Genomic DNA, 18,801 nt, shown 5'->3' with positions numbered 1-18,801 from the left:
GGTCTTCATTGGAGAGAAATCAGAAGTGAAAGCAAAAAAAAACCTCGGAAACAGTACAGTAAACCAGTGTTTCCCAACCTTGGGCCTCCAGCTGTTTTTGAACTACAATTCCCATCATCCCTGACCACTGGTCTTGCTAGCTAGGGATGATGGGGGTTGTAGTCCAAAAACAGCTGGAGGCACAAGGTTGGGAAACACTGCAGTAAACATCTGCTCCCGTGATTCCAACAGTCGATACTGGAATACATTGTGGGGATCACACATGGTCCCCGGACGTTTCACCGTCAATTGATCCCTGTGCCACCACTTTATTTCTTGCTGCCACCACCCAGGCCCTACTTGGGACAATACTGAGCCCAGTCAGGGTTAAATTGAAACATATACTTTTGTTTATTTATTGCAGTTTAACAAGTGTGTGGTTTCATAGACAGTATCAGTCAATTGCATTCATGGGGTGCCTATCCAGACCTATATCTTTCGCTACCTGCTTTCACTCACTAAACCACCTCTCAGATATTTACTTGTCTGCCTAGCCCCTAACTATTCCTGACTCAGCCTATTTTGCTACACTAACTCAACCTAACCACAAACTCTATCCCAATTCTCTCCCACTCCAACCAACCACCCAACTCCCAACGAACTCCCCCCTTTGCCCCCCCAGAACTGGTTTTATAGTCCCTCTGACTCCACCCCCTGGGTCCTGATTGGGTAACCTGTTTAACTATTTCACCTCCAGCACTCTCATATGTTAACATCACATACATAACAGAGACTTGTGATGAACCAATCCTACACAGTATCTGCACAGTAAGAGGAATAGAAACCCAACAGCAGCACCCGTAGAGGAGGTGATGATGATGATGATGATGACGAATGAGGAAGTGGGAGAGACGGAGAGTGGAGATTCACTCAGGACAACGCCATTATCCAAGAGTCTGGCTTCTATAGCCTTTCTCTGTAAAGATTGAAATAAAAAAGGACTGTAAGAAACCTTTCCTTGTCTTTATACTTTCCTGGGCAGCCAGCCGGGAGCCACTGACAACATCCTGGCACCCATGCCTGCTAACCTCTTATTCTTTACTTGGGGGGTAGCAGTCCTGGACTTTCTCCTGTTCCCATGCCACGTTTGAAGGCATTTTTTCCAATGATAACTTTCATACAGCAATTGGAATTATCACAGCTCAGTCAGAAAGCATATACAGTGGTACCTTGGGTTACATACGCTTCAGGTTACATACGCTTCAGGTTACAGACTCCGCTAACCCAGAAATATTGCTTCAGGTTAAGAACTTTGCTTCAGGATGAGAACAGAAATTGTGCTCCGGCGGCGCAGCAGCAGCAGGAGGCCCCATTAGCTAAAGTGGTGCTTCAGGTTAAGAACAGTTTCAGGTTAAGAATAGACCTCCGGAACGAATTAAATACTTAACCCGAGGTACCACTGTACTTTGTGCACATAAGGCTTCAGATTCTTTGGTATCACCAATTAAAAGAACCTTGGGAATAAGGACTCCAAGACTAAAAATAAGGTCTATGCAGGATAGGACCGGCCCTTGTATTAAGCAAAATGTGGTGACTGCCTCAGGAAGATGCTGGGCACTCCAGGACAGTGGCACCAGCCTTTCCCAGATGCTCTAATAACTTTCTAATAATGTTAAAACAGGTCAGCGTAGATCCAGCCTGGATGTTATTCAGCTGTGGGTCAGTGTTGGAGAAGGGCTGCAGGTCAGTAGTAGAGCATCTGCTTTGCATGCGAAACATCCCAGCATCTGCAGGTAGGTCTGGGAGAGAACCCCACCTGAAATCATTGCGAACTTTTGCCAGTCGGTGTAGACAATCCTGAGCTAGATGGACCAATAGTCTGGCTCAGTATAAGATGGCTTCCTATGTTCCTAAATAATTGCTTGTGCAAGAGATCTTCAGCCCCTCTCCTCCCTGCTGAGATGCTCCCTGCTATTTCCATATCTGCTCCAGAGTGTGGGAGGAAACCCCAGAACCAATATAGGGGACTTGTGGGGGAAGGAGAGTGGGAGAGCATTGCTTGTTTTTAAATAATTATGTAGGTTACAAAAGTACGTGCATTCTCTCTCTCTCTCTCTCTTTCTGTCTCTCTCTCTTGCAGAAGTAGGAATCCTTCTACTAATGGAATTTCCCCCTTAGTGCTACTTCAAATGCAACCTAATATGCTTTACTTTTTTTCTCTTCTAGACGCTTTGAGATATATAGTGAAAAGTGGGGTACCTTAATTGATAATAAATAAATGCTAATATTCTCCTTTGATTTGTACCAGATGGGAATGTGCCCCTTCAGCTGCATTCTTCTTCATGGCAAGTATTGCACAAAAGCACTTCCTAATGAACGCTGGATTTTCACTCTGTCGGTGTCAATTGACATTCAGCCGCAATTGGAGAGCGCGACTCAATATTTAAGGTTTATTTTATTATGTTCACCTCCACCCCCAGCAGTTAAGTGCAGTGGCTTTCAAACTCGCTCACCCATTTTTATGCTATTATGGCATTCCTTTGCATTTTAATTGCAGGTTTCCATTTTCAAGAGGGCGGCAAATGTCCCCAAAAGTTTCGAAACTAGTAAAAAGCTTCATTCAGGGCACTGCTCTCAGCTGCACTTGTTTTTTAAAATAGGAGGCAAAAGGAAAGCTGCTAAGAAAAATGACGGGATCCTGAGAGAACATAAAATGAGATGCTTCAGTGAAACAGTCCAACTTGGCTTTAGGCCAGTTGCCCATATATGTGTGTGTGTGTGTGTGTGTGTGTGTGTGTGTGTGTGTGTGTGTGTAAAAATGGGATGTTAGCTTGGTTAACATAATGTATCAAATAAAGCCAGGGTTGTTTATGGACAGTCAGTATTAGCATTTCCACTTGGTGCTCACCAACAGCAAGAGGGGTTCCTGCTTACCTGACCTCCTGCCACCACCATTGCGGTGGCATACCAGGAGGATGTCAGAGACTGGCTGGATGAGGAAGAGAGGTGACAACTGCCCAGTCAAGAGCTCCCCGGGGAAGGTGCAGAGGAAGAGGATTTCGAGCCTGGGGATTGGTGGTGGGACACAGGCCGCACCTCAGAGGAGGGGACAAGCTGGGACATGCTAGAAGCAGGGCGCTTGAGAGATAGCAAAGAGATGGAAGCAGGCACAGGCAAGGTGAGAAGGTTTCCAGTTTGGATGCAGGCACCGACAGAGATGACAGAGGAGAGGTAGACCCTGGAGCTTTCCCTCAGAGCCACTCTGACAGCTTCTCTGCTGACAGCTCACCGGCCCCACTCCTAGAATGAAGCGCTTATTGCATATTCTTGAGCAGTGAGCCAGGCAGACACAGAGAGAGTCCCAAAGATCACATAGAGAAGGGCCCGACACAGAAGATTAGGGAGTAATGGAAGAGCTTCAAGCCAGTTCAAACAACTGTTTCATTAAGTGTCAGGCACTGGGCAGAAGAGGAGTGGTGGAGACCGCCTCCCCATCCTGACTCTTCCAGGGAGGAGGAAGAGGAAGACAGTATAGATTTACAACAGGGGTTTGAGGGAGGTCACAGCTCAGAGGCAGATGAGGGGAAAAGCTGGGAAATAATGGGAGGAGGAGGAGCAGTCAGAGCCAGAGCAGCAGCAGGCTGACACGTCGTCATTAGAAAACATTCCAAACCCTCCATCTCCCAGAACCTGGTGGGCCTTAAAAGTAGGAGAGCAAAGAGCTCAAAGACGTCTTCTTTGTGGCTTCTTCCTTGTGGAAAAGGAATTCAGTAATATGAAACACCCATCATTCCTATGCTGGACCACAAAGCCATCTTCCTAGCCCCCTCACTTGTAAAGCTTAGATCCTCACCATACTCATCTACATCTTATTCCTAGTTCCTTATCTTCTCCTTCTTGGTTATTTTTTTTTTTCAATTACAGAGAAAAAGCTGCTATGGAGTGGAGAAAGGAAATGTGGTTGTATGAATCAGTCCCAAAGTCACTCATAAAGTTGATTATTTGATGTGTACAGGGTTGTGAATGTATATCTATTGGCCTCAACTTAATGGGTTACAAACTGGCAAACCAATCTAAAATGTTTCCCCAATAGTGAAAGTTAATATATCCCCCAAATAAAACTATTCATTACCTATTATGGAGATCCATCTTGACAGTGCTGAGATGCAGTCTGTTAACTGCTTTTGGCTTTACCAAGACTTAGAATCATAGAATCATAGAATCATAGAGTTGGAAGAGACCACAAGGGCCATCGAGTCCAACCCCCTGCCAAGCAGGAAACACCATCAGAGCACGCCTGACATATGGTTGTCAAGCCTCTGCTTAAAGACCTCCAAAGTAGGAGACTCCACCACACTCCTTGGCAGCAAATTCCACTGTCGAACAGCTCTTACTGTCAGGAAGTTCTTCCTAATGTTTAGGTGGAATCTTCTTTCTTGTAGTTTGGATCCATTGCTCCGTGTCCGCTTCTCTGGAGCAGCAGAAAACAACCTTTCTCCCTCCTCTATGTGACATCCTTTTATATATTTGAACATGGCTATCATATCACCCCTTAACCTCCTCTTCTCCAGGCTAAACATGCCCAGCTCCCTTAGCCGTTCCTCATAAGGCATCGTTTCCAGGCCTTTGACCATTTTGGTTGCCCTCCTCTGGACACGTTCCAGTTTGTCAGTGTCCTTCTTGAACTGTGGTGCCCAGAACTGGACACAGTACTCCAGGTGAGGTCTGACCAGAGCAGAATACAGTGGCACTATTACTTCCCTTGATCTAGATGCTATACTCCTATTGATGCAGCCCAGAATTGCATTGGCTTTTTTAGCTGCCGCGTCACACTGTTGGCTCATGTCAAGTTTGTGGTCAACCAAGACTCCTAGATCCTTTTCACATGTACTGCTCTCAAGCCAGGTGTCACCCATCTTGTATTTGTGCCTCTCATTTTTTTTGCCCAAGTGCAATACTTTACATTTCTCCCTGTTAAAATTCATCTTGTTTGTTTTGGCCCAGTTCTCTAATTTGTCAAGGTCGTTTTGAAGTGTGATCCTGTCCTCTGGGGTGTTAGCCACCCCTCCCAGTTTGGTGTCATCTGCAAATTTGATCAGGATGCCCTTGAGTCCATCATCCAAGTCGTTGATAAAGATGTTGAATAAGACTGGGCCCAAGACAGAACCCTGTGGCACCCCACTAGTCACTCTTCTCCAGGATGAAGAGGAACCATTGATGAGCACCCTTTGGGTTCGGTCAGTCAGCCAGTTACAAATCCACTGAGTGGTAGCATAGTCAAGACTGCATTTTACCAGCTTCTTTACAAGAATATCATGGGGCACCTTGTCAAATGCCTTGCTGAAATCAAGGTAGGCTACATCCACTGCATTCCCTTCATCTACCAGGCTTGTAATTCTGTCAAAAAACGAGATCAGGTTAGTCTGACATGACTTATTTTTCAGAAATCCATGCTGACTATTGGTGATCACTTAAAGCGTATCCTCTTTGTGACATCACACATGACATCAGAATGGCATGTTTGCATTCAACCTAGACTATCTCCATGCCAACAGCAATGGCCAGTAAACTTCTGCAACCAAGTAACCATCAGCCTGACTACCCAGTTGTTTCTGTCTAGACTATTGGATGTTCATTTTTTGCTCTCATAATCAAAGCCGGAAGAATGGCTGTGTATAATCTAAAAACCTGCTTCTACTGTTAAAGAAAACTAATTGTCAGGGACTGGGCAGGGGTCAGACCCCCTCCTCATCCTGATGCTTCCAGGGAGGATGAAGAGGAAAGCAGTATAGATTTACAACAGGGGTTCATGGTTGGTTACAGCTCAGAGGCAGATGAGGGGGGGGGAGTTGGGAAATCATGGGAGAGTCAGAACAACACCCGGCTGACATCTTGTCATTAGAAAGCATTCCAGACCCTCCATCTCCCAGAACCCAGTGAGCATTAAAAGTAGGAGAGTAAAGAGCTCAAAGACAGAGAAAACTTAGAGGCACCCATAGAGGAGGTGATGATGATGACAAATAAGGAAGTGGGAGAGAAGGGGGTGGAGATTAACTTGGGACAATGCCGTTATCCAAGATGCTGGGTTCTATAACCTTCCTCCATAAATATTGAAATAAAAAAGGTTTGTAAGAAACGGGAGGTTAGGTCAGCAGCCCTGCATCAGCAACCATGACTGATACACATATTCAAACTGTGTGACCTGAGGAGTCAGGTTATTCAGCTCCTCTCAATGAGGAGCGCAGGCATTTTCTCCTTGTTTAGCCTCTACAGAATCTGTTGAGCATGGGGAAAGAGGGTGGTGATGCCGAAGCAATGTGCTAACCTGGCAGAGGGAGCTAAACCCACCTCCAGTTGCAGCCGCTTTGTTCTAAAATCCAAGAATGGGTTGAGGCAAAAGCTACCCACAGAAGGAAACAGAACGCTTTTGCAGCTGGCCACCAGACAACAACAGGCTCTGCTCCTTTAATTGTTCTAAGTTTTGGACCCCTTATCTCATCCCTTCCCCTGCCAGGAAACATAAATCTTGAAACCAAAAGCTGGCAACTCTCTTTGGCCATACAATTTTCATCTAACCATCTCATAGGAACACAAGGAGCTGCCTTATAGTGAGTCAGATCAATGGTCCATCCACTTCAGTATTGTGTACAATGGCTGGCAGCAGCTCTTCAGGATTTCTCTTTCATGGTCCTGAGAGCAGAGCCCCCAAGACTGGCAGGTAGATGAAGAAGCAGAGCTGAGCAGAGCTGCCACAGTCTTTTCTGGCTATTCCTCTGCAATTCACCTGGACTGCCTCTCATCATGCTGTAGTTTACAGCGCCACCTGTATGTAACCAACCAAACCACAGCATGACAACACTCTTACGTATTCATTATATAGCATATGTATTCTTTTTCCATACATTCAACTGGAGTAAACAGTAGAGAAGTTCTAGAGGGCACGCAGTAACTTCTGAATGAGAAATAATGTTTTATGACTTCAAACCCCTGTACACCACTCCACAACCTGTTCTTAGCAAATCACTGTAGAAGTAGTTTCTACAGGTATACACTTCCCCTTCAGACAATGATTCAGCCCACACTTTTCTCTTGGCGTCCCTCCCAGTTCCTAATCTTCAGCCCTATGGGTGCCATATGGCAGAAGTAGCAGCAAATGCAGCCTCAGCTGTTTCCGTAGAAGATTATTTAATGGCTCCTACCTAGTTAGACTCCTAGCAAGGTTACCTAATTGTGGTTTAGGGTCATTTGCAGGATGCTTTAAGCCAATATGTCTGCCCATACCTCCTATGGTGACCATGAAAGGTATCTGAATACCTGATACATAGGACTAACAAGAGGAGATGTTGAATATCTTCCTTCCCTGGCTTAACTATCCTCAGGCATTGGACCAGCTGTCCACTATTCAAAACAAAATCCTGGACTAGTCGAACCTTGGTGTGATATGACAAGACCATTTTATTTTATTTTGAAGAGATATTCAGAAAATCACAAACTTTCCTGAATCCCCTACTAAGCTTCATTGGTATAGAGAGAAGCACCACAGTTAGTTCTATGTGGATAAGAAATTGGCAAGCAGTAACCCTAGGGATGCAGGTGGCGCTGTGGGTTAAACCACAGAGCCTAGGACTTGCCAATCAGAAGGTCACCGGTTCGAATCCCCGCGACAGGGTGAGCTCCCGTTGCTCGGTCCCTGCTCCTGCCAACCTAGCAGTTCAAAAGCACGTCAAAGTGCAAGTAGATAAATAGGTACTGCTCTGGCAGAAAGGTAAACAGCGTTTCCGTGCACTGCTATAGTTCGCCAGAAGCAGCTTAGTCATGCTGGCCACATGACCTGGAAGCTATACCCCGGCTCCCTCGGCCAATAAAGCGAGATGAGCGCCGCAACCCCAGAGTTGGCCACGACTGGACCTAATAGTCAGGGGTCCCTTTACCTTTACCTTTAACCCTAGGCTATGAGCCCTCCTGCTCCCAATATGTGCATTTTCCAGATGATTTATGGGTGTGTTGCAAAACTGGTAAAACTAAGCACAGTTGCAGACCAGAAGAGCAACCCCCGTCCCCGATGGATTTATGCCTTCTCCATCTTGGTCCTTTTATGAAAGTAGAATGGGATTTTTGCTTCCTACAGGTAGGTTGCAACTTACATGTCCAATCAGTGTCGCACTTGAACAGTTTATTAATTATTGTTGTTATTTTAAAGGGAGAGTTGACTTCAACAGATGCACTTTTGTCCTTACACAACCCCTTCAAGTGCAGCTAAATTTATTCCGAGGAAAGCGTATTTTCAGAACCACATTATCTCGGAGCATAAAGTTTTCAGAAGCCCAGCTAATGAATAACTGTATTTATGGGAGGGAATTGAAAATGGCCCAATTAGAACTGTTCTGATTAAATGCATAATTTACATTACGTGTGCACTGAATGTTGCAAAATAGAGTAGTTAGAGGAAGGTGATTATGTTTCCAAGAAACATAATTATGTATTAAAGATCTGTAATTACCCACCTGAGCTAGGTATCCGCGCTCAGATCATACATACTGTCATAATTATAAAATTTAAATCTTACCATTTATGCTTTGAACTCTTGCTAATGAGAGAGCGTCTGCTGCTTGCCTGGTGTTATTTGGTGGGGGAGTAAGGGATCCTTGCCTTCCTCTAAAAGCCATTGTTGGCAATTCCCCAGAGCCCATGGCTGGCAACAGCCATCAGATAAACTTCTAGGAAGCCCATATTACACTGAACTGAGGTTGACAGCACAATCCTAGGTATGCTTACTCAGAAATACATCCCACACTGTTCAGTGGGTTTCCTCCAGGTAATCCTGGAGCATCTAACCCAAGGCAATGTGAACAGAAGATCCAAATGTTTATCCACCTATGGGGGCAAAAATATAATAAATAAATTGACCTTGAGTTTCCCTATAATGGTGCCCTCCTCAAAGATGATGCTACTGTTGGCTATTTTCTCAAATGGCAGGGCAGGACCTGAAGACCAGGATTTGGGGGGTAGTAGTAGTAGTAGTAGTAGTAGTAGTAGTAGTATACCAGCCGGTACTGCAGGTCTCAGGGCAGTTCACAAGATAAAATCACAATATGAAAACACAGCACATTCTACTGCAAGATAAGCACATGGTATGAGCATCTCATATATTAAATATCATTCCTATTATTTTCTTTTTTTATAATGCTTTTGTTTATTTTTAATGTCACAGAAGATACATTTTGATAAAACAATTGTTACAGCAGAAAACAAAAAAAACTTATCCTGATAAAATTACAGACTTTTGCTGTTTTTTTGCATAATTTTTATTGAAGCTTTTTTAATGCAACAAAATGAAAAATGGAAAAAGGAAGGAAAGAAAGAAAGAAAGAAAGAAAGAAAGAAAGAAAGAAAGAAAGAAAGAAAGAAGAAATGAAAGACAACAAGAACAACAATTATTATCAACACAATCTTCATTATTATTATTCCCTGCCCATCTGACCCTCCCCCGGAACTCCCAATAAAATTACAGACTTTTGTCATGCTATGTAATAAAGTTTCATTTAATTACTCTAAAAGATCGCACCACATTTTTCCGTGAGTGTTGGGTGGACTCCTGCCCCACTCTAAAGAATTTGTATAGTCAATAAACATTTGCCATATGTTATAAAAAGAATAGGGATTGTTTTTGCCCTTTGCCGCTCTGACCTGACATGTTCATTTCTCAGCCAATGCTTTCTTGACAGTCAAGCAGATCCCTATTATGATTTTGCATTGCAGAAGGAGGACAAGAATTCATTTTTGCATGAAGGGTTATGACCTGTTCAGAGTTTATGGTGAGAGGGGATGTTGCTATTATCCAATTTTGGCTGCTGCTATCTAATTTTCGTCCTCATTACTTGTACATGTACAATTTTCACAACAGGAAAGAAGCTTGCCTTTTTTAAAAAATGGCCATCTTACAGAATGAATGGCTCTTCAGTAGGTCATCTGAATCCCCCTGCCTTTAGAAAATTTTCCATCATCGGACAAGGTGAGAGAAACCTGCATAAAGATCCTGAGCAGCAGCAGAGGACAGAGATGTGGGGCAGAGATGCTTAACTGACTTCCCAGAAGGTGAGAAGCTGCTACTTACTGGAAATGGTGAGGCTGGACCAGGTCGGAGCAGTGCAAACACGCTGGCTGAGCCCACCAGTGCTTTTGCACCATGCTGCCCTCCCATCTGTTTCATCCCTCCCTTTCTCCCTCCAAGTAAGCAGAAGCAGCTCACCTGCTGCTGGAAGCAGCCTAGAGTGACTGACTATGGTTTTCCCAGTAGTGATGTATGGAAGTGAGAGCTGGACCATAAAGAAGGCTGATCGCTGAAGAATTGATGCTTTTGAATTATGGTGCTGGAGGAGACTCTTGAGAGTCCCGTGGACTGCAAGAAGATCAAACCTCTCCATTCTGAAGGAAATCAGCCCTGAGTGCTCACTGGAAGGACAGATCCTGAAGCTGAGGCTCCAATACTTTGGCCACCTCGTGAGAAGAGAAGACTCCCTGGAAAAGACCCTGATGTTGGGAAAGATGGAGGGCACAAAGAGAAGGGGATGACAGAGGACAAGATGGTTGGACAGTGTTCTCAAAGGTATGGACATGAGTTTGACCAAACTGCGGGAGGCAGTGGAAGACAGGAGTGCCTGGTGTGCTCTGGTCCATGGGGTCACGAAGAGTCGGACACGACTAAACGACTAAACCACAACAACAAGAGTGACTGAGGCAACCTAGTAAGATGTGTAGGGTATAAACAATAAAATTAGCATTGTGGAATGGGACGTCCCTATTTTCATCAGAGAAAAGTTGGAGGGTATGTGAAAGCAATGTGGCAAAAAGAGAGAAGCAGCATTTGGGTTGATTCACAAAGCAGCCCTAAGCAAAGCCTCTATGTTGTCAGAAGCCTTGAGAAGACTGTAGTAGTGGCCATCCTTTCCAATGGCTGCTACAGTCACCTGCATAGACGCCCTTCTTCAGTGCTACCCAGCTGCCACCATAGTCACTTGCTTACTTCTTGGTAACACTAAGCTGCCTGAAGCAGCAGTAGAGAGGAGCACACAAGATACGGTGCCCTTCTTTCACCTCACAGTTTAGAGATTTCAGCCATTACTTTGTACAAAGCAGCCCTCTCGATGGGTAAGCCTGTGAGCCTAAAGGCTTAGTTCGAGAAAGCCATCTGCTTTGAAGTGGGCGAAGAACCACAGGGCAACATCAGAGCAGTGTTAGAAACTGAGGTATGAAAGCTAAGAGCTAAATGGCACCTTAAACCGAGGTTACAGGAGCAACAAGAGAATGTTGTTTTTTAAATAACAAGAATACAAAGCTGAAAATGAATGAACTGCAGCTAAAATACTGTGTTCATTTCTCACATGATCTAGTCCTTTCCCTGCCCAACCCCCTAATATTCTTAAGAGGGTCTTTTCACCAGTCTTCAAAAAGTAGCTGGAAGTGGGGAGGCAGAAAAAGGTCCTCCTTTCCTTCCACTCTGCAGTTTTAATCTGAAATCTTAGGCACAGTACTGCTCCCAGAGCTCAGAGATGAGATCCCCTGTCACATAATGCACCTAGAACAATGGGAGTTTCGAACACTGCATCAGAGCTATGGTGAGCACAGCACTCTGCCCTCAAATGTTGCATTTTTGTGGTGTGCATGTTAAGCAAAATGCATCACGGCACCAAGATGAAAGAGGCCTTTTCAATTTAGCCACATTTTCAATTACATTTCTGAGTAGCAGGGACATTCCAATAGTATATAGCATTGCAGCAGATACTGTAATGACACCCAAACTGCATTTGAGCCATTAAAAAAAAATGTACCACTGAACTGCCAGTGCTTCTAATTACATCCTACCCTTTAAACAAATGGCAGGTGGCCAGTGAAATGCAAATATTCAAAAAATGGAATGTGTTCAGACAAAAGGGATGATTAAGCTGTGGTAGGACTTATAGTTATGTAAATGAAGATCCCCCCCCCAACAAGTTGTTGAGTCATCCCACGAAATGGAAACATTTGTCTGAATGACTAATTTGACAGGACTCACTTTGCTTAATATCAGATCATGCATTTTTTGTAATTAAAGTGTGGAATTGTCAGGAACGGGGCCAGAGAGCCCAGAATGCGGGCAGCCTCTCAGGATCTTTGCAGAACGCCAGCCAGAAGAGAGATTTGGCAGGTGCAGGTGCAGGATGGAATGAGGTCCAAGCAGAAGGCAAAGTAGGAGCTGGTCCAAGGCACAGAGGAAAGAGGATCCGGTCCTGTAATGTGAGGACAGATTATGCAGAAGGTAGAGAGACAACAAGAGAGGATTGGAGCCCAGGGCAACAAAGTAAATACAGTAAAAACAACAACAACAACAACAGAAATATTTTAAGGACATTAAGAAAATCAGCTGGTTCCAAAAGGGTGAGGACAAAAGAATGACAGATGCTTGAAGGCAAGCAAAGACAAGGAGGAGGAGCTGCATTCTTCATACTTTCTTTTGCTGACCCTGATGTGGGGCACTGGGTTCAATGATATGCATTTAGATTTAAGGGCTGTCTGGCCAATACCTGGGAGTCTGGTGGCCTCCCTCAGCAAAATTGGGTCCAGAATATTGAAGTGCACCTGGTGTGGGAGGTGCTTGTCATTTATCTGGGATGACCTGATTCCTAGGACTAAGAAGATTCTAAGCTTCAGTGACGGTGTCAGGAACTGCTAGGTTTGTAACTATAGGTTGTTTTGGACCTGTGTGTGGCTTCCCCATATGGTGAGCCACAGAACTGAAGATTGGAGCAGCAATTGCCTCAACAGTTATGACCTGCAAGCTGGCCATGGGACCTTCCTGGGCAGGAAGGACTATAAACGGGTATGGTTGCCTGGGACCAAGTCTTATTTAGCTCTCCTGAGTGTACATTGCTTTGCCCCTGACTTCTGGTTTGATCTTCAACAGTGACTCCTGCTTGTCCCACAACTTCAACTTGCTCCTCAGCTCTGATTCCTTTTGCTCTTCATTGTTCACTCCCTGGCTAAACTCTTGCTTTCTGGCTCCTGGCTCCTGAACTGTCTTGGAAGCTGCCTATGACCCAGCCGTGATACCTGACTTTGAATGACTAGCTGTCTTCTCCTCCTCCAACCATCCGCGTGGAACATGGAACCACTGCCTGACTCACAGGGCTTCTGGTTCAAGGGCTGTAGCAGAGGAATCAAAATTGAACTGGGAGCAGGCAGATAACTAAGGGAAGTAGGGAGAGTCCTAATTGGACTTCATGAAGATGGTGTCAAACCAAGGCTTGGATTAACATGAGATCGTAAGAGGAGCCCTGCTGGATTGGACTAAAGGCCAGTCTACCACAGCAACCTGTTCTCACACTGGCCATCCAGATGCCTGTGGAAAGCCCACAAACACTCTCTCAGTGCAAAAGCACTCTCCCTCTCATGTCCCCAGCAAGTTGTATCCATACTACCTTTAATAATGGAGGCAACATAGCCATTATGATGACAACTTTATCCTCCATGAACTGGTATTATTATCTTTTAAATACATTCAAGCCAGTGACATTATTACGTCTTGTGATTGTGAATTCCATAGTTTAACTGTGCACTGTGTGTTCTATCTTTTGTCTACCTTGAATCTTCCAATATTCATTCTTATTGAATGACGCCTGGTTCTGGTATTATAAGAGAGGGAGAAAAATCCTCTCGCTCTACACTATACATAATTTTGTTCACCTCTACCATGTCCCCCATTATGTACCTTTTTTCTAAACTTAAAAACATCAACCAATGCAATCTTTCCTCCTATGGAGTTGCTCCAGCCCGTTGATCAATTTGCTTGACCTTGCCTGAACCTTTTCTAGCTCTGCAATCTCCCTTTTAAGGTGTGGTGACCAGAAAGGTACACCGTAGTTCAAAGGTGGTCCCTCCATAGATTTGTATAATAGCATTTTGATATTGGCAGATTTACTTTCAATCCATTTCCTAATGATCCTTGACACGGAATCGGCCTTTTTCATAGCTGCTGCACACTGGGTCAACCTTTTCATCAAGTTATCCACCATAAGTCCAAGATTTCTTTCCTGGTCAATCACCACCAATTCAGTTCACAATGGCATATATATGAAGGTAGGACTTTTTGCCCCAATGTTCATCACTTTGCACCAGCTTACACTGAGCTGCATTGGTCATTTAAATGTCCATTCGCCCCGTTTGGAGAAAACCATTCTTAAGCTCCTCATAATGCCATTTTTAAAACTACTCTGAGTAATTGAGCTTCAATGCTAAACCTTGCCATCTCACTGCTCACATTAATGCCAGAACATTTATGAATGAGTTAAAGAGCACAGGTTCCAATTCCGCTCCTGTGGGACTCCATCCCACCATTATGAGAATTGTCCATTTCTTCCTGTTCTTTACCAGTTACTGATCCTTAAGAGGATCTATCTGTGATTGCTAAACTTAATTGGGAGTCTTTGGTAAGGAAGATCACCAAAGCTTTTTGAAAGTCTAAGTGTACAATGGCTACTCCCCACCCCAACCCATCCACATGCTTATTCTCAATGAACTCTAACAGGTGACATAGACAGGACTTACCTTTGCAGAGGGGACACGGGTGGCACTGTGGGTTATACCACAGAGCCTAGGACTTGCTGATCAGAAGGTTGGCGGTTCGAATCCCCGTGACGAGGTGAGCTCCCATTGCTCGGTCCCTGCTCCTGCCAACCTAGCAGTTTGAAAGCACGTCAAAGTGCAAGTAGATAAATAGGTACCACTCTGGCGGGAAGGGAAACGGCATTTCCGTGTGCTCTGTTTTGCCAGAAGCAGCTTAGTCATGTTGGCCACATGACCCAGAAGCTGTATACTGGCTCCCTTGACCAATAAAGCGAGATGAGCGCCGCAACCCCAGAGTCGGTCATGACTGGACCTAATGGTCAGGGGTCCCTTTACCTTTACTTTACCTTTGCAGAAACCATGCTGATATTCTCAGTTGCCTAGCTGCTATATAAAATTCGAGGCTTACAAAACTAAACGCTGACCTCTGTACATTCTGGGTTTGGGACATGTTTGTAATTCTCCAGTACTGCATTCCATTCCAAAGATTTTCATATTTTGTACTGAGAGTCCAAAATACTGAAATTCCTTGGCCTAAAATCCTCATATACTGCCTGGGTTTTAGCCTTACTCACTTCCAGAATATTTTAGTTGAGTTGTCAAATACTGTAGACTACTATCTCTCCCAATGTTTTCTGTCTGCAGAGCTTTGTATGCCTGAACAGAGACGTCAAGCATTTTGAGAACCGCTGCTTCTCTCTTTCCCATGCGTGCAGAGGTTGGTAAAAATAAGGATTTTGCTGCCACCAAGTGAGAGAGAGAAAGGGGGCTACTGGATGGATATCACACTAATTTTTTGAGGGCCTGGCAAGTTGCTATGGCACAATGGTTTTCCGACTTCAGCAAACCTCTTCCACAGTGTGAAGGTTTAGCAGCCCATTCTCATTTACCTGAAAGCAAGCCCCACTGAACCTATTAGTAGATGTGTTTAAGATGGCACTTTAATTCCAAAATTTTTGAATTCTTAGCACCCACAATTCAGCTTACAGGCTTCATTTGTTTCAAGGAAGCCACTGTACAACAAAATAGGTATAAATTAGAAGTGAAGACACATTTTCATTCTCTGTCTCCCAGACTATCCAAGTCCCTGTTTTCCTTTTTTTAAAAAAAATATTTTTATTAATTTTCAACAAAAGAAAAATAGATAAACATTTCCACTTTACAAATTTTCTCCTTTTTTAGACTTCCATCAGCCATTCTGACAATCATCCGAATTAAACTTTTTAGTTACACATTTCCTACATTTCATATTGCCTTTTATCAAACCTGTCTATACCTGTTTTCCTTTCTTACAATATTTCGTTAGATTTTTACAGAGCTTCTTTAAATGCCACAAACGTTATTTCATTATCACTTAAACCTCCCCAATATTCAACAAATTTTCCCCAGTCCTCGATAAACTTTTGATCTTGTTGATATCTGATCTTCCCTGTCATTTTATCAAGTTCTGCATAGTCCATCAGCTTCATTCTCCACTCCTCCAAAGTAGGTACTTGTTCCTGTTTCCATCTCTGGCCAAGTCCCTGTTTTCCAGGGATGTCCCTGATTTACAGAAGCCATCCCAGTTTCTGATTTGATCCTGGAAAGTCCCACTTTTCCTTAGGATGTCCCACTTTTCATTGGAGAAATGTTGGAGGGTATGGAGTTATCCGACCTCCGAGCCGTCTGAAGGCAATCCTGTATTGGGAAGTTTTGTTTAATGTTTAATGATTAATTGTGTCTTTATATATGTTGGAAGCTGCCCAGAGTGGCTGGGGCAACCCAGCAAGATGCTTGGGGTATAAATAGTAAAATTATCATTGTTCTCCTATTTTCATCGGGGAAATGTTGGAGGGTATGGTCTCCTTCTGCCCTGCTCTTTCTACTTAAAAAAAGAAAAATAGAGAGAAAGAGCTGCAACCTACTTGTGGGTCCTGATTCATAGTTGAAGAAGACAATTGTTCCAGTACACACCTTCAGTTCATATGGGGCAAAGGCGAGGCCTGTTTCAGTTTCCCAAGATTTAAGACAGGGGACATGGCTGAAGGTACCAGGGATGGAATCTGGGACCTTCTGCTGGTCAGGTGTGCCAACTCTATTTGATTTTTGTTTGAAGGGGACCCAGTGTAGTGCACATTGCAGCTTTAGCACCCAGCTCTACCGGAGTGCTGGGCCTCCTCTAGAGGATGTGATGTCACACACATGCGGCAGGGTCCTCTCAATCACAGGGGCAACTTGGTGCCTATGGTCACAGCCCTTCTTATGAGACTGTACCACACAGGAGGGAAGCTGGATAGCAAGGGGTAGACAAACTATCTTTAGAAAAGGTTGTGTTCCTAATCACTTCCTCACCAATGTAACCCCGAGAAGTTTCCAAGGAACCTCCCAGTTCTCCGACAGAGTCTGAAAAAGGGACCTGCTGTGGTGTATATCTCTCTCTCACACTCTTTGAGAACTTAGGAAAAAATGATTTGTGTACCTGTTCCCACACATAGTCATCCACATGTCTATCGGCATGGTTAGTATTTTGAAAAGGAGAAAGGAAAAGTTGCTCAATAGTGCATCTATCAATATGAATAGCCTTAGCAAGCAATTGCAAAATTCATTCCAGTAATTTATCTGCCTGCATCAATGACCATTGACTGCTTGAAAATCAAGATCAATATTAATGATAGATTTTCAGTGCCATTCCTATGAACATATATTAATAAGCACAGCACAGAAATGATTCTTGACCCTGTGGCATAAAGGACAGATACTCAATAGCCTCGTGTCCTTGCCCAGAATGAACCCTGTACTTGGATTATGCTAATTAAAAACTAAACAAACTGCTGAGGTTTCGTATAATTAAGAGATGGAACAAGGCAATAAACAGCTTGCGGGTGATTTAGAGTTGGAGCCTTTTGATAACGGCAACAAATTGTTTCAGCCAACCCAAACTTCCTCTCTGTGCATTATTTATTTCACTGATCTGGAAGACAAGGGAATACATTGCAACAAGGGTGATTTGAAAGTGATGTGCATAGACTCGAGAGACAAAAGCATTACTGGGGTATAAGCAAGTATTGACATGGCTGGAATGAGAAAAAGGTGAGCTCTCAATAGGCCCCATTAAGTAACTGGGAAATCACCCGGGTGCAAGAGAGGGAGAGAGCATGATCAGAAGAACACAGAAGAAATCTGAGAATTTGGAAAAATTACCTTCCCCGTTAAGATAGGTTCAATTAACAAAAGTGTGCTATTGACAAATTCAAGGCTGTGCTAATGGGGTCAGTTCCCCAGATCCTACTTGAATTCTCCTCCCCATTCCTAGCATCTTTTTCCTTGTCTCGGTGCAAATACTTTTGCTCTATTACAGAGATTCCCAAACTGTGGCCCACAGAAGGGCTCTGCAAGCTTCATACAGGTGGTTCAGGGTTGGTCTATGGATTTGTGGTTGAAAACATCCATCACATTAAATGTTCCTATTGGTTTTTAATTGTATTTTTATGGCCGATACTGTTTCTTCTATTATTTCATTACAATTTGAATTTGATGGCATCGGAACGCAATACAGTGGTACCTCGAGTTCCATATGCTTCAGGATACATACGCTTCAGGTTACAGACTCCGCTAACGCAGAAATATTACCTCGGGTTAAGAACTTTGCTTCAGGATGAGAACAGAAATTGTGCTCCGGCGGTGCGGTGGCAGCAGGAGGCCCCATTATCTAAACTGGTGCTTCAGGTTAAGAACAGTTTCAGGTTAAGAACAGACCTCCGGAACGAATTAAGTTCTTAACCCGATGTACCACTGTACAGTATTATAAGAAATAAAAGAAGCGATTAAAAAGAAACGACGGTTACCACGGGCACATAAATTGTTAAGCGACCTGCCAAGATCCTCAGCAGTCCTCAAGTGGTCCATGGGGGTGAAGGAAGTTTGGGGATCACCAGTCTCTTAAATTTCATTGGCAGAGAAAAAGACACTGCAGGGGCTAAATGGGAACATGGTGGGAGAACCACATCCTTTAAGACTCTTCACAGGTGTGTGTGGGGGTGTTCATGACCATTGGTCCACAACACAGAGACTTTGATGTGTCTGCTGCGGCGCTCTGCCCTCATTTAATGTAACAGGAAAATTGATATTGTTGTGTTGCGTGTGAAAAGAGCAGTGTGTTCAAATAGAGGGATCCACAGAGGGAGTGGATCATCTCATGCTGTGTTTATTTTGTCACGGTGACACTGGCTTAGCATTTGCCCTGTG

At 44.0% G+C, this 18,801-nt stretch overlaps 2 long non-coding RNA genes across 3 annotated transcripts; one reads left to right on the top strand and one right to left on the bottom strand.

Annotated features, from left to right (window-relative positions):
• Positions 1–366: 366 nt before the first annotated feature.
• Positions 367–4,173, bottom strand: LOC309538930. 2 transcript variants are annotated; one of them, XR_014222518.1, is made up of 2 exons: positions 4,112–4,173; positions 367–955 (listed from the first exon to the last, which is right to left on the bottom strand). It is a non-coding gene; the product is annotated as an uncharacterized lncRNA (long non-coding RNA). The 2 variants fall into 2 exon arrangements; XR_014222519.1 differs by lacking the exon at positions 4,112–4,173 and adding an exon at positions 3,833–4,098.
• A 6,876-nt stretch (positions 4,174–11,049) lies between these two features.
• Positions 11,050–15,295, top strand: LOC309539824. The gene is made up of 3 exons (XR_014222986.1): positions 11,050–11,225; positions 13,985–14,091; positions 15,223–15,295. It is a non-coding gene; the product is annotated as an uncharacterized lncRNA (long non-coding RNA).
• The last annotated feature ends 3,506 nt before the right edge of the window (positions 15,296–18,801 follow it).

Source organism: Podarcis vaucheri, assembly GCF_965113315.1.
Source record: "Podarcis vaucheri genome assembly, chromosome: 8".
NCBI classification, from domain to species: Eukaryota; Metazoa; Chordata; class Lepidosauria; order Squamata; family Lacertidae; genus Podarcis; species Podarcis vaucheri.
The sequence above is the reverse complement of the archived record's forward strand: the minus strand, read 5'-3'. Positions and strand labels throughout refer to the sequence as shown.